Source organism: Hypomesus nipponensis, chromosome 23, assembly GCF_054491055.1.
Source record: "Hypomesus nipponensis isolate SF chromosome 23, ASM5449105v1, whole genome shotgun sequence".
NCBI lineage: Eukaryota > Metazoa > Chordata > Actinopteri > Osmeriformes > Osmeridae > Hypomesus > Hypomesus nipponensis.
In genome coordinates, this window is record NC_140383.1 from 20,118,771 (window position 1) to 20,135,177 (window position 16,407).

The 16,407-nt window shown below is 45.7% G+C and overlaps 1 protein-coding gene across 4 annotated transcripts in view; it reads right to left on the bottom strand.

Moving 5' to 3' along the window:
• dachd (dachshund d) overlaps positions 1-16,407 on the bottom strand; it is a 96,545-nt gene that overhangs the window by 47,010 nt on the left and 33,128 nt on the right. The gene's annotated exons all lie outside the window — the stretch shown is intronic.

Genomic DNA, 16,407 nt, shown 5'->3' on the forward strand with positions numbered 1-16,407 from the left:
GGATGGCGACGAAGAGCTGGGACGTGTTAGCATGTGTGTTCCTCATCAGGCAGGAGTCCAGGTGTGTCCGATGAAGATGGAGGGTCATGGAACGACACGAGCTGAGATGCTCCAGACAGGGGAGCTCATGTGGACTCGGCAGCCCAGAACAATGTTATGTCCATCGTGTCTGCGTCTTCAGAGTCCAAGTGGAACATACAGAACCAAACACCTTTAACATACAGATTCTTTTGACTGGATTTGATTATGCCATCTGGTTAAGGCGAAGGTGAGGTTAAGGTGTGTGAGTGTGAGAAAGAGACAGAGAGAGAGAGAGAGAGAGAGAGAGAGAGTGAGAGAGAGAGAGAGAGAGAGAGAGAGAGAGAGAGAGAGAGAGAGACAGAGAGCGTCTACAGTATGATCTGGCCAACACTCTCCCTCAGTCTACAGTACAGCAGGGCTGGATGCAGAGGTATCCGGCTCAATGTGCTGCTTTGTATGACTGTGCCATTATGAACTCAAGAGAGAGAGAGAGAGAGAGAGAGAGAGAGAGAGAGAGAGAGAGAGAGAGAGAGAGAGAGAGAGAGAGAGAGAGAGACAGAGACAGAGAGCGAGAGAGAGAGAGAGAGAGAGAGAGAGAGAGAGAGAGACAGAGAGCGAGAGAGAGAGAGAGAGAGAGAGAGAGAGAGAGAGAGAGAGAGAGAGAGAGAGAGAAGAGAGACAGAGAGAGAGAGAGAGAGAGAGAGAGAGGAGAGAGAGAGAGAGAGAGAGAGAGAGAGAGAGAGAGAGAGAGAGAGAGAGAGAGAGAGAGAAAGAGAGAGAGAGGGACAGAGAGGCAAGAGAGAGAAACAGCTAGAGAAAGAGAGAGAGAACAAATGAGTACCCGCTCAACCCAGGGACGACTGGAAATGTAATTCCTATTTCTATAGAAGCACCTCTTTGATCTTATGAGAGGCAGAGATCGCAGACAGTTTTGCTGTCATCACTTTCACTTGTACTCCGCTTGAATTATTTATGAAAGACCTCAATAGAGGGCATGTGATGGGTAAAAATTCTTTTTTTTTCTCCCGTCCCCCAACATTACTAAAAGCAGAAAAACTCAAACGAACGAAAATGTCACATCGACTTTCGATCGCCCAGAGGATCAGTGAGTGAGGGAACTCAGGCACATTTACTAGTGCCAATAGTAAGAGAGTCAGTTGGACCAACTGTATAGACGAGATCATTGCAGCTGAATGGGCTGGACCACATAACACTGTATGGACACTGTCTATGGTAGGCACACTGTCAACTTGCACACAAAAAAGCTACCAGTGCTGCCATTCAACATGACAGTTTTTGATTTATTCAGCGGCAAGATGAAAGATAAACAGTACTGTATGCTAGCACATTTGTGCTGTCATTCGCCATGCCTGAGGTCACACTGCCTCTATGATGAAGTAGCTGACCAGCTGAAGAAGATCCAGATGTTACCGAGGTCAGTGGCCCAATCAAGAACTAAACAAACAAACCCCCCCGAATTGGTCCTTGTTGGTTTTGGAGTCGTGGACATAGATAACGGCATGCCGATTTACATCTGGAGTCAGATGTCATGGACTAAACTTTGACTTTGTTGTCCTATTTTAGCATTGAGATCCGGGGCGGGGGGGCGGGGGGGGATGAGTCCGATTTGGACTGTCCGCACACAACTTGTACAGTAGCCGGTGCGTACTGTACGCTGCTCAGTCGACATGGCCAGGCCCAACCAGGGCACAACTCTGGACCCAGAGAGGAGGAAGTCAACCTGGCCCCAAACAAAAGAGCCAGGCTATTTATCACCCAGCAGATGCTTCTCCTCTAAATAGCCCTGGCACAGAAACTGCCCCCCAAACTAGGCCATCAGAACAGGACGAGACGGCAAAACCGGAATTTATGATTCGGGATTTTGGGGTCTGGGTTGGGAATACTGGGCTTCTCTTTTTGTTGCCTTGGCTCCACTTCTCCTGTCCCCTCCCCTCGTTTCTGTTCAGTTCCAAAGATGGGGCATGATTAAACATGCGGCGGGCTCCTACCGCCCCTGTCTGTGTGTGCTCATATCCTGCTATTGGAGCGCTGCTATTGGAGGTTAAACATTCTACCCCGACACCCTTTGTCCTTCCCTGTCGATAATACAGGCCTCGGTGATATCTCTGGCTTCAATTTAGGAAACAAAATAAGACCAGCTCTCGGAGGTGGGGGGGTGGCGGGGGGGGTGGCGGGTGGGGTGCCAATATGTTACACATCTAGGAATTCCTTCTTTTTTTTCTACCATGGTGAAAATAAAATAGAGTTGAACTTTCCCTGAACCAGACTTCCTCTGCTGGCTGGTTCTGTGTGCTGACCCGTTGGAGAGCACACGGCAACCTGATACTATCCAACACACTACACCACGCTGGCAATCAGATTACACTGGGCCCAACAATACACTCAGAGCCGGTCCTGTTTCAATGTAACAATGCAATAAAAGCAAAGTAATTAAATTCGTGTTCTCGCCCCCTTTTACAGGAAACCAGCGCAAGGTGATATGGAATAACAGGAGGTATTATACTGTACCATTACATCAGATAGCAGTGTGGCTTCAGATGTTATGGCAAAATACTGACACACATTATCAGGCCTTTCTGTTGACAAAAGCAATAAAAGGGATCCTATTACGACGAGTGACGTTAACAGAGCGATTAGAATCTGGCATAAACCAATTCTCGACACAAACAGTGTCCGGGCCGAGCAATCTCACTGTCCCTAACAGGTTGGCGCAGACAACTTCATCTCGTGCGCTCCAATTCTTTTCCTCTCTTCCTCTACGCGTGGGTTATCGGCCCGCTGAAAGTTTTCCTGTTTAAAGATCACAACATTATTTCAATCAGGCTCGTGGTGAGCCATTAACCTTTTATCTCCGTCTTTGTTTGACGTTTCTAAAAGGTAAGGACGAAGATATTTATTCCATTTCCGCCCGGTCAGCCAAAACAAGCGAGTGAATCATTCCGTCTGGCGGCTTGTGTAAACAAAAGCTCTCTCCAGGCCACTGCCAATCAGACCTTATAAAATATTAACCCAATGTCATTGCCCTTTTAAAATCTCTCACCTAGAATTCCCTAATTGTTCCTTTTCTTTATCTCTCTAGAGCAGAGAGTAAATAAATTAACAAAATAGCTTTTATCGCCCTGAGTCACCTTTTAACTCTGGGATTATCAGGGGTTTATTTTTCATTTCTCTGGCTGCGATAGCAGAGCACGCCCCATTGATTGGTTTGCAAAGGTGGTGACCAGCCAGAAAAACAAGCAGCTATTGATGGAACAAAGCAGCACTTTACTCTCTTCTACATACTTTAGTCTGCCGTCTAGCAGACGCTCACAAGCTTTTAGGAATAATACAAACTATATACAATGCCTAGAGAAGAAAAAAACATGTAGGCCATATGAAAAAAGGTTCACGTTTTCTGGCGTTAATCAAGTCTTTTAAAAATGAATGTGTTCTACTAAGAGATTGTGTTGAAAACCATTTAAAGGTGTGATTCTGGTCTAACTAACAGCCTTTTTATATTATCTGCAGATAGGATGATGTCGTTGGTAGATGAAGAGAGGCCTTGATAAAAAATTTGAGTTAATTATACATACATTTTTTTTACGATACGCATCTGTTTCAGCAAAACACTAACCTCCTCCTTACATTTTTTTTTACACAGGGCACTTTTCTTTTATGTTTAAGTAATGATTTCAAAAACATATTCAATCAAATAGTGATACATGGTATTCAATCATCCATCCATCCAGCCATCCTTTGTTGGCTTATCCTCGTCAGCTTCCTCTCACACCTGTCACACAGGTAGCTACATCTGTCTTATCTGATCCAGGTAGCTAGATCATTGCGTGTGTGCGTATGTGCTCGTGCCTGCACGAATCTGTGTGGAGCACATTCTATATTAAAAACACTCTTTTATCTATTAGCAGCAGGAACAGCTGCATCCGCTGGTAAACTGTGAACTTTTGTTAGGGAACAATATATCACAGATGAAACGCGGAGAAAATCAAAGACGAGGGAGAGTTAGCATCAATCCCACTAAACCCTTTCTAAAGAGCTGACTGTCCTTAGATCCTTCCCAGCCCTGCCCACGGAGAGAGAGGAGAGGGTTGGGATAGAGAGACACAGAGCGAGAGGGAGGGATGGAGAGAGCAAGAGCAAGAGAGAGAGAGAGAGTCTGCCCAATTGCCTGTCTTTTCTGTGTCTTTGTCTTGTCTGTGGTCACGCCTGATTAGGACCAGGGTAGGTGGGTCTATCAGTACCTGCTAAGACTTCTGTGTGGCCGTATGTGTGGCCCACAGACATGTGAGACAGAGAGACAGAGTGTGAGAGAGAGCTGCATGTATATAGTGTGTGTGTGTGTGTGCGCGTGTGTGTGTGTGCACTTGTGTGAACCACGGAGAACTTTGCTTATCTGATTGAGCGGTTTGAAACCTCTCAACTGTGAAAAGAGAAATCCCCCCCAAAAAAAGAAACGAAAGAAAGATGCGAAACACGATAAATCGCAGACTGTTGCAATGCATCATTAATGCTAAAAGCGGATTTCATAATTGTAGCTACATCCTATAATTGTAGAGCCCAAGATTGTTTAGCATCATTCAGACAGCTTCTGATAATGAGTAAGCAGGCTTCCAACATCATGGGAATTGATGAGCGAAGCCTAATTGGTTGACTTTTGCATGCCTAATGGACGATTCCTTTAATTAAAAAGATACTGTACCAAATGTTACAAATCAGATAGTGCCAAAAGTAAATGCAGTTAATCAAATGTATGAGAATGAGAAGTTCCAGGAAAGCCTAAATGAGATTTTTAGATATGATTTTTCTCCCATTATTTATTAATTGCAAGTCCCTTTGGTTAACAAAACAGAACAGGTCTTATCTTCAAAACTCTGAGGAAATTTCATCTAACCGCGTTGACTGATCTCTCTTTTTTTCGCGAACTGCGATGCATATGAAACAAGTCTTCAAAAAACAAGGCTTTAAAAAACTTCAGCTAGTCAGGGTGCCTTTGAGGATATTTAATTAAAATCTAATCCTGCATTCATTAAGGCTCACATAAATTAAGCTGTCATTCATAAGATTTATGGATTCTCATTTGCATATTGCATACAATTCATCAATTACTCAAGTATGAAAGGAGAGCATTTTCCCCGGGAGCAGCCTGCTAGCCTGCCAACATCTGAAATGAGAGAAAGAGCAGAACTGTCAAGCCGTTCACTGCTAACTTTCCCCACAATGTCTCTGCCTTGATTAATCTCATTTTCTAGGCATCCCTTACAAGATTGTACACAGTCCAGCTGCACTTTTCAATTATTTCTCCTGTCCTCTCCACTAACTTTCAATGCAGGACGGGCTGTTGTGTGGAGGGGAGACGACTTCAGGCTCTTTGTTTATCACGTCTGTGCCTCTCTGGGACCATCGTGAATTAGAAAAGTGAGGTTTCGGAGACACTAATGTAGCGGTTTTATAGTGAAGGTTGTCAGAGCACGGCTCAGCGCGCTGCAACAGCACCTCTTATCTCTCCCGTCTAGAAAGGTGGACGTCCACAAAGGCATTCTGACGGAGGGGAACACGCAAAAAGGACGGACGGTGTGTGTGGACGCGCGAGAGAGAGCGGGAGAGAGAGAGAGAGAGAGAGAGAGAGAGAGAGAGAGAGAGAGAGAGAGAGAGAGAGAGAGAGAGGAGGGGAAGCTGACTGCTGGATGCATAAAAACTCCCCTTTTGGATGGCAGGCTCTGGGAAACACAGTATGGAGTAAGTGCTTAAAGGTAGCGAAGCGTGAATGCAGCCCCAGATAAAAAGGTCAGACAAAAACAAACAGAGCACTCGCCAGGACCAATGGAAATTAATTGACTCGTTAATATGCATGGCTAATAAAGCTCAAAAAAAGAAAGGAAAAAAAAAAAAAAAACTTGAATCATTGTCAAGCATTCCCCTTTCTAATGGTCCTTATTTTCAGCTTGAGGAGGCCTGGGAGATTTGACTATGTGTATCAATCTTCTTATCAATCTCTATTGAGAGAGAGATAGAGAGAGAGAGAGAGAGAGAGAGAGAGAGAGAGAGAGAGAGAGAGAGAGACAGAGAGAGACAGAGAGAGACAGAGAGAGACAGAGAAAGAGGGAGGGAGGGAGAGAAAGAGAGACGGCAAGAGAGAGAGACAGAGACGGAGGGAGAGAGACGGAGAGAGAGAGAGAGATTGAAAGAGAGCGAGAAAAAATGAGAAGAGTCGTGTTCCTTAACCCCCATGTGCCCCCCCCCTTCAGACAAAGGCAGAGTTGTTCTGCTGGAGGGATTAATTGAGAGTTAATCCCGATTCCTGGCAGCGGAACAGACCCATGGTAAGAAGTGAAAGTCATCCTGAAGGGTAGTTAATTGGTTCCCCCGTAGCAAAAACCTCAGGATAACAGAAATCAAGAAGCTTTTTTTCCCCGTTTTAATCCTCCTCCATTGTTTCACGAAATTGTCGTTGAGAGTGACTTCAGATAGAGTCAGTAGTTAAGTCTTTTTAATTAGTTCAAAATTCGACCAGTGGGGTTACAACAAACAAACTGAGCCAGGACAATGGCTTTGATTAATAACATTGTTTGAGAGATGACTGCAAAATCAATACCTGATAAGCCGTTAATATCCATTACATATATGATACTTAGTGTTCTATCTCCTCATAAATAATGACTCTATAGTGAGACAGAGAGAAGGAGAGAAAGAAAGAAAGAAAGAATGACAGAGATTTTGAACTTTTGCATCGGCAAAACACTTCACAATACTTTTCAAGCCAATAAGTCGTTTCTACAGTATTTGAGTTTGACGTGGAGAGAGAGAGAGAGAAAGAGGGAGAACGATAAAAAGAGAGAGAGAAACAGACACCACTCACAGACAAACACGTCATGTTTAAACTAAACAGGATGCACGTAATGATTAACATTAATTGCACTGGTGGTCCGCAATCCTGCGTGAAACATTAAACAAAAATACTCTTCCGTTGATTCCCTGTTTTCAACTGGGGTTTTTTCTTTTTTATATATAATTAATGAAACACAAATATTCCGAGGACTCCAAAAATTATCTTGAGAGGAAGAGAGATGTTTATATAATCAGAAATGTTTACCCCCTCTCCTTGGCCTTTTTTCTCTCTCTTACTCTCTAACTAAATATCTCTCTTTCATTCTCTCTTCCTCTCTCCCTGTGCACAGTGGGAGAGGTTAGAAGCCTGGTCTGTTTTTCACAGTTTCCCCCATAAGGAGGTACAGTGTCTGATCCCCAGAGGACAGGCTGTTATGAGAGCCTGTTTGCATATTTAGACACGATCCGCGCTGTTTACCGTTCCCCACTCTCGCCTGCTCAAGTTCACTCCAGCTCAGAACCTCGTCAATTTGGCCAGCTGTGCTTTAAACGCATGTTTACAACAATAACTTCAGCGCTAACAGAGCATAGCAACCACACACGTACACACACAGACACACACCCTTTCCCAGGGAGAGCGAGGAAGGTTCAGCGAGATCTCAGATGAGAATTTGCCGTCAGTTAGAGAGGAATCAAAGCGGCTCTCCGTGGTCAGAGGTGTTTTGTTTCCTTTGTATTCATCCTTGTGATTCTTCCAGAAATATATCTGGCATTAACAGGAAGTGTAAGAGAAGTGGGTGTGAATGGGGAATGTGTGTGCAAGTGGGGGGGGGGGGGGGGAGTGGCACATACCAGTTTAGAACTGGTTCACAAGGACCAATTGTCACCTGGTGTGGAACTTGTCATCCTCTCTAAAATGACAATTACCTCAGACGGAGGCTTATCTGCGCTTTGGCGTAGACGTGAGTCTCTCTCTCTACTCTGGCTAAAGCACCGCTCTATTCCTCAAAGCTCCAGATTCCACTTAAATGCTTCATAAGAAGCGAGTTGAGATTAAAAAAGAAAAAGACAGGAGAGGCAATAGGCCAGCTCAGCAGATAGCGGCCAGCCTGCTTGGGGTCCCTCTCACTTGATGATATAATTCCTAATGTACGGCCTGAGTAGACATAAATCTTACATGGCGGGGATCACCTGAGAGTATTCTCTCTCTCTCTCTCTCTCTCTCTCTCTCTCTCTCTCTCTCTCTCTCTCTCTCTCTCTCTCTCTCTCGCTCTCGATCCTGCCATCTCGCTCTGCCTCGATCCCTCCCTCCCTTTCTTTCTCTGTCCTCTCTTTCCTCATCCCTCCCCATCTAACTCCCTCCCTCCCCACCCTCTTGCTTTCCCCCCGTCTCTCCCCCGATCCATCCCCGTCCCTCCCTCCCTCCTTCCCCCTACATCCCTCTCTCCCTCCTTCTCCCCTCTTTCTGCCCCTGATGATGAATTGTTTGCTACATCTCGGAGACTAAAATCCTTCAACCCCTTCAAGCCTGTGTTTCTAATAAGGGCTAGGTGCAGGCAAGAGGTGACAGCATGATGAATATCACAACAGACAGCTCCAATATGGGACAATTTCACCAGATCGATATCTCACTGCAATATCAGAGAAAAGGAGCCGATATTAGTCTACACAGTGTATTACAGCTGTTGGGAAAATGTCTTCTCTCTTTGCACTCGGCATGAACCTGGGCTATATTTCATCCGTGTCGGCGGTCGGTTTACACACTCGCAAACGCGCTGGAAACGAATCAGAGCGCCAGTAGCAAAAGGCTCGGCGCATCTGCTTAAAATTACCGCTGGACTGTGACGCACCCCGGAATCCTCGTGTTCTACATGGGAAACCGGCTATCCTATCAGGAAGGGAGGGGATGGGGGGGTTACAGGAAGTTATTTATGTGTCACACCAAAGGTCCTGTCAACTGGTTAAAATGCAGAAATTGCGGGTCTCGCTGGTGACTTTAACAGTGGTGGTCGGGAAGCAGCACAGGGCCCATGGATGAAACATTAACGAGACAGAGGTACTGTGGCCCGGAGCTGCTAGGGAATGGGAGGAGGCACCCCACACACACTACCAACACACCACACCACACTGCCAAACACACCACACACACTGCCAAACACACCACACACACACTACCAACACACCACACCACACTGCCAAACACACCACACACACTACCAACACACCACACCACACTACCAACACACCACACACACACTACCAACACACCACACCACACTGCCAAACACACCACACACACTGCCAAACACACCACACACACACTACCAACACACCACACACACTACCAACACACCACACACACTACCAAACACACCACACACACTGCCAAACACACCACACACACTGACAAAACACCATACTCTCTCTACACAGACCTTCCACACACACACTGTACACACTTTACTGAACACACAGTCTCAACACACCATTCACTTTACACAGTCTGTACACTTTCAGGGCACACCAATTGCTCTCATACCACACATACACTCCATATACACTCTCTACACCTTTGGTATACATTATATATATACTGTCTACACACTCTCTTACACGTTCTCTACCCGATGTAATGTGCTGTGTGCCTTATGTCAGATCTTCAAGATCATACAGGATCTGAGTTCTTGTTCACTCACATACAGTACTTGTTGAATCACATACAGTAACAGCGGTACTTGCTGAGTCTAGGGTTGGTATCGAAACTCGGTGCTAATATGGCGCTGGTACCTACAGTATATGACCGGTATGTACTGGACCGAATCAGAACGCAGATGTCGGTGCCTCATTTTGGTCCCACTTATATGCCTGAGCAGTCAGTTGAAATATTTGCCCTCTGGTTGTGACAAAACAGGCAAGGAGTCGGCGTTTTGGGATGCAAGTGCACGAGAAACTTTACTGAGACATAAACATGATAGAGAACTAAGAGCAAAGGCCACACGGCTATCGATAACAAAACAATGAATAAGACTTCACAGCGAGGTCAGAGACAGCTCTGCTTATATAGTCCTACTAACAAGTCAATACAAAACAGGTGAGTCTAATATTCCGGTGATACAGATCGGTGCTCCAAAACGGACGAAAGAAGCATCATCACCGCACATGATCGGTGGTTAAATTATACTGCGGATACAGATTATTCTGACACTCGTGGTGTCAGAATAATCTGAAAAATAAATTCCCGACTGAGAAAATCAGTCTTATTTTTTGTCAATAAAAAAACTTGGCACCATTTTTTAAGTATTGATTTGGCACCTGTATCGTAAAAACCCAAACGATACCCAACCCTAGTTGGGACCCATACAGTAACAGCAGTACTTGTCGAGTCACATACAGTTGGAAAGGGAAATGGAGGGAAGTTCCAAAGACTGGGCGAGAAAAACAATTTTCGATCAGAAATCCGAAAAACGAGAATGAGAAAGTGAGAGAGAGTTAGAGGGAGGGATTGAGAGACTGCAGCCTCTCTTCTCCAGGGGTCCAGGGTGGAGGGCCTCTCTCCTGTCAACAGCAATAGGGCCGGGCCCCTGTGAGAGCCTCGTTACCGGCTATTAATGGAACACAGTCCACTGTGCGCAGGGAACTTGTCAGTGCTCCATTAGAGACTGATAAACATATAATACAAAAGTGTCAAACGCTGTGTGTGTGCATGTGTGGTGAAGGGGTGTGGGTATTTTTGAGACAGCAGCGCTGCGGTCATTCCCATGTTCTGGAATGATTCTGTGGGGGGGGAGGGGGGGGTGAGAAGAACTCATGGAGATAGAAGACAGAGAGAAACAGAGAGGGGATGGGAAAATTTGAAAAGAGAAAGTGGGAGGACGAAAGACTGGAAGCGGCGGGTGAATAAACACCGCATGAGTATTTCCACGTCCGCCGAGCAGTTACAGGATACACAACTGCAAACGCTGCGCCGTGCAGATCCCTTAAGGCACTCTGACATATCCCTATTGTCCACAGCCCCACCAGGACAGAACCAAAAGAAAGCTACAATCATCCTCAATTAAAACTATAGGACTTCACATAACCGAACAAACTAACCCACAATGGGGACTCTGGGCCCTGTTCAAAAACTCCTTTTGATCATTTCAGCACGGGAAACATCCACAGAAACTGCAGGCGCCATGCAAGGCACCCTGGGAACAAGCTGTTCCTATTATTCTAATTGGGAGCCATCAGCTTCAGATACGTCTAATGGAGAGGGATTTTAAGCGTTAAAGAGCTACGGTTTGAGAATCAAACACCAGTTCACTTTTTCTGAAGGAGGCGTTAACTCAACGCCGCAGTGGTGCGCTGCCAGTAGGAGAGGTCCAAGGCCTGCTTTGGACCCTAAGTGTGCTTTTACTTTGGGAGTTAGAGGCTTGACTGCATGTACCGCACTGGTACTTCTGTTCAAAGGGGGACGCTATAGTCTTGCATTACTATAGGTTCCATCCATGAGTGGGTAATTGGTTACCATGATGCTTAATCAGTTAATCTACTAGTTTTTTTTTGTGCGTGTTTTTTTTTTTTGGTCCTCTTCTCTTCTGCAGAGAAATATCAGAGGTTCCATAATTAAAAACGTGTCAGGTGAAAGTCCAACGCGTTTCCTCGCACTGTATGTTCTCACATTCCGCGCTTTGTTCAGCTTATTAACCTCCTCTCTGCTCGCCGCGCCTTTAAATGAAATCTTTAGCCCCTTACATGTGAAATTAAAACTGCCCTCCCTTGAGCGCTTTTAATTATTCTTCTTCGGGAGGAAACTTTGGCGTCCACTTCTGTCAGGGCGCCCTTCTCTCTCCTCTCCTCCCCGCCGCCCTCCTCCCTCTTCTGCTCCCACACACTGGCCAGGTCTGTCATGCTTCACTCCTCCGCCCAATTCTGGCCTCCATTTTTTCCTTCTCCCTCGCTCTCTCTCTCTCGCTCTCTCTCTCTCTCTCTCTTTTCCTTTCTCTTCTTCTGCGAGCCTGTTTAATTCTCACCTTGCTCTGCCCTTGTCATCAAGTCGCTGAAGCACAAAGCCAGGAGCTGGGAGTGTTTATTCATTTCCCCACTACATTACCTCTCCTATTAATCACTGCAACAGAAACTTCTGGACACTAGGAGATCTCTGTGTCCATTAGTCCACACTCCCAACACACCAGGAAGTACACACTTATACTTCAGTTAGAAGAAATCCTTTCGAACAACCACCTGTCCACACAACATGCTGGAACGTATTTGTTTCTTATTTCATACAACACACTAGAATACGGAAATAGTCAAACATTTGCACCAGTCATTCTGTCCTCACAAACATACTGACAACTACAGAGGCAAATTTTAAAAACGGTCATCTATATATATATATATATATATATATATATATATATATATATATATACAGAGTCTGCTTTGTTATGGATGTCTGTGAATCCTTTTTACCGCGTGAGAGGAACCTCCAAAAAGAATTATTTTTGCTCATTATCAACTCATGGAATGGAGGTTGTCTGGCCATACTGTGAATGTGGGAACAGGCAGAAGTCAACGTGTCAAATTAATCTGAATTAATTGCATGTAAATGACATTTGAAAGGACAAACAATGCATTTAAGGATAGCAAAGCCAGCCCATTCTGACTGCAACCTCTCCTATAAAAAAAAAAGATACTGACAAATATTTCAAAATTCACACAGCTATAATACGGCTTTCCTCAATTTCCACATTAACAATAGTTTGCAAATACAGGCTTGATGGGACATACCAAAATGAATTATGAATATAGTGTGAAAGGTAGATCGCATTCTTTGATCACTTCTCTAAGAAAGGATTCAAATAATCCTCAACGGACAAAACCAGTCAGTCAGGCGGGCTCGGAGTCTCCTCACAGTACTATTCACATCAACACACAAGTCCAAATCATCCGTGAAGGATACTTGTGAAATTCAATTAACACATCAACAGCATTCTTTTTTCCCGCTCCCATGTCCTAATTCCCACATTCCCACAGAAATGTCGGCCTTCCCCATGATTGTGGCACTGGTATACGCCTGCAAAACGTGTCTGGAGTGGGTTTGCATCTCTCGGAGCATGTGGAGGAGAGGCTGGAGGAGAGGCTGGAGGAGATGGATGGCCCCGGGGCGAGGACGCGGCCACGGATGAGCCCTGTGCTGAGCCCGGCCTGGGCCAGGCTGTTGGTGGAACACATGGTGCTGCCTGCTTGCTGTTGCTGTTAACGTGGTTTCTAATGAGGCCAGGACAACCGCAACATGATCATTAATGATTGAAACCCCCTCCGCCCCACCTCTCTACAGTCTCTCTTTCGATCAACTCTCTTTTTCTTTCTTTCTTTCTCTCTCTCTCTTTTTCTCTCTCTCTTTATCTCTCTCGCTTTATCTCTCTCTCCCTAGTCTCAGCCCATGTCTTTCGCAATTAGTCTTTCACTGGATGGCCAAAGGCACCAGGATGTGTATCTGTGTATATGTATGTGTGTGTGTGTGTGTGCATGTACACGAGAGCAGAGACATCTCAAATCCAAATAAATGAGCAATGTAAATAGTTTTGAGAGAGTTTACCCAGCGAACAATGGACCCTTATGAGACACAAGAGGGAAAAAAGAAGAAAAGGACGACCGCTGGTGTGGGGATGGGAGAGGTGCTGGTGGTGGGGGGTGATCCAACACAATGCAGCCCTTCTCCTAAAGCAACTTGTTATCAGGCACAACGCAGAGAAAAGCCCCCCCCCCCCCATTCAATCTGCATTTAAATACATTTCAGTCCACTCGCTCATTTGCATTCATTTCTCCCATTATATTTTGGAAATGGCCGAATGTCTCGCCAGCACAATGCGGGGGCCTATCACCAGCCAGAGAAGCCCACACCTGATGCCAATTTAGCCTGCTTGGATCTTTTCATTGCCCTGGCCTGATCTGACTACTCCAGCTCCCTCCCAGTCCAGGAGACTTTTCAATTGGATCTGCTTGTGGTGACAAAATTGTTTTGCCCGTCGAGTGTTTATTTTTTTTTTTGTATCCCTCCCTCTCTTCTCCTCTGTTCCCCCCTCTATCCCCTCGCTCTGTCTGTGAGATCGCTCGTCTATTTGGGAGCCATGGGAAAAGGAGAAGAGAATGATTCTCAGTGGCTTCTGATTTCCACTATTTGTTCAGCATTAGGCCCACTTATCTCTGAAAGCAAAAGCAACATGTGGAGGGAAAGTGACAGGCAGAAACTCGGCCCTCGCTAACAGCGCCATTGTGTGTTGAGGATCTGCATTCAAACACAAGGGGCCCCCTCACTCTCCTCCCTGCTCTCTAAAACACACACACACACACACGCATATACACACTCAAACACACACCAGAGAGACAGACTTCTCTCTGTTGCAGTCAATTACTAACTGCTAATCTGCGCCGCAATGGAGGGTAAATATTTCATTACTTTTTCAAATAAACAGTCGGTGGAGTGCCATCCAGAAGGACAAAGCACTGGCGTGGAGGACGGATTCCATTTGACACGACAAATTCAGGGCCGCTGGAGAAGAGGTTTAGAGCACTAAGATGAACAAGTGAAATCATTTAGACACAGCGCCAAACATCTAACAACAGAGTTTGTGCGGGCAGGGAACGAGGAGGGAGGCTAAACTTTCGTGAGCTTTCCGTTCTTCCCCGCGTCTTCTTCTCTCCCTCTTCTTCTGGCTTAACCCCATCCCAGCAACGTCACACACAGCTCCGGCGCACTTGCCCCGACAACGTACCCCAGCGAAGAAAGCTAGCACGCTAATGCATTGTTTCTCCTCCAGGGCACTTCAGCCAAGCTGGTCTGGGGGAATAAATGAGCAGATTAAATAATAAGAGAAAGGAGGGGGAGGAAAAGAGGGCGGGGGAGGAGGAGGAGAAGGGGAGGGGGGGGGGGCAGTGACAGAGATCCCGGAGTCTACCGCTCATTAATCACTGCACCGTCTTTGACCTTTCATTTGCCAAGGGCGCAAAGGAGGGGGTAGGCTGGGGGGGGGGGGGGGGGGGGTGCAACACTGCCACTGCCCACGACAACCAGGAAAGAGGGGTGGGGAGGGAGAGACACACACAGAGAGATGGGGGGGGGGGGGGGGGGGAAAGGAAAGAAATCAAGTGAGGAGCTGAAGACCACGTAATAGATTTGCAAACAGTCCAGTGAAGACACCTCAACACATTCTTAATGAAGAGTGAAACAAATCCACTTGGCGCCCCCCCCTTGCCAGCAGCCCCCTAGGTGGGATCAGCTGCCGGGGTCCAGCCCGGGCCCTGACGCAGGACGATAGGCCCCCTCGCCCGTTTACACACGTTATTAAAAGAATTACAAAGATGTCTGCTCACCGCTCCCCCCCTCCTCCTCCCCCCCTCGTCGTCCCCCCTCCCTCCCCCCTCCCTCCCTCCTTTCACACAGGGCAGAGCTTTGGGAGCCTGGTGCTGGAAATGGCTGGGGAGTGTGACATTAGCGTCAGGCGTATTTTTAGCATGTGGATGCTTGACTCCTAGTTACCAGGTAGGGTGGGATTGCTGCAGGCAGGCAGAGGCGCCGAGAGGAGCAGTGTCACCGCGCCGTTAAAAAGGAGTGTGACGGAGGAGCATGGTATGAAAAGCTGCTGTTCCTGCTCCTGCTGTGTGTGTGTGTGTGTGTGCGTGTGCGTGTGCGTGTGTGTGTGTGTGTGTGTGTGTGTGTGTGCGTGTGTGTGTGTGTAAAATTGAGCAACATTGATAAAACCTTGAGCATACTCACATGACAGAAAAAAAGTGGCGCTGTATAAACACATTTAAATGCTGTTGTCCTTTTTGCCAAATGTTGCCATTTTGTGAAGAGTTTTACCAAGTGAGCCATAAAGGACAGAAACACAGTGCAACACCTCCATCATAGTTTACCTCTTTATATGGTCTACCATAAAAATAAAATATAGATTTATATTCATATATATATATATATATATATATATATATATATATATATATATATATATACACACGCTTATTTTTAAACATAACTCATGTTCAAGGTTAATCTAATCAGACCATTTCTACCTCTGAAGAGCCTGCTCCAATTTAATTGGCTATTTTTATTGCCTCAGCGAGATTTTAATTGAAACCAATGGGGATCTAACAACAACTGTGACATGGTGCTGTCTGGGGGATAGCTATAAATATGTGACAAAATATGTGCATTATTAATGTGATTTCTTAATGCATTATTGTAATATGTCCCCAGAAACAGAGATATTACTTCGCGCGGTGAGTGGGGGGGGGGGGGTATTTCATCCTAAATATGTCAACAAAATGAGACATTTCCCACTTGAGGCAGATGTAAAACCTAGGCATACTGTATGTATGGTGTAAGCTGAATTTAAATTCAAAATTAGCAGTGGAAAACGACTTGTTGTGGAATCCATTGCTTGCTGTACTCTCTGAGTAACACACACATATTGTAAGTGATACAGCCCTGGCATAAGTACCATGAACAAACCAAATCCTTAGGGTTGACTAATTAGTCAGCTAGCTAGAGGTGGTTTC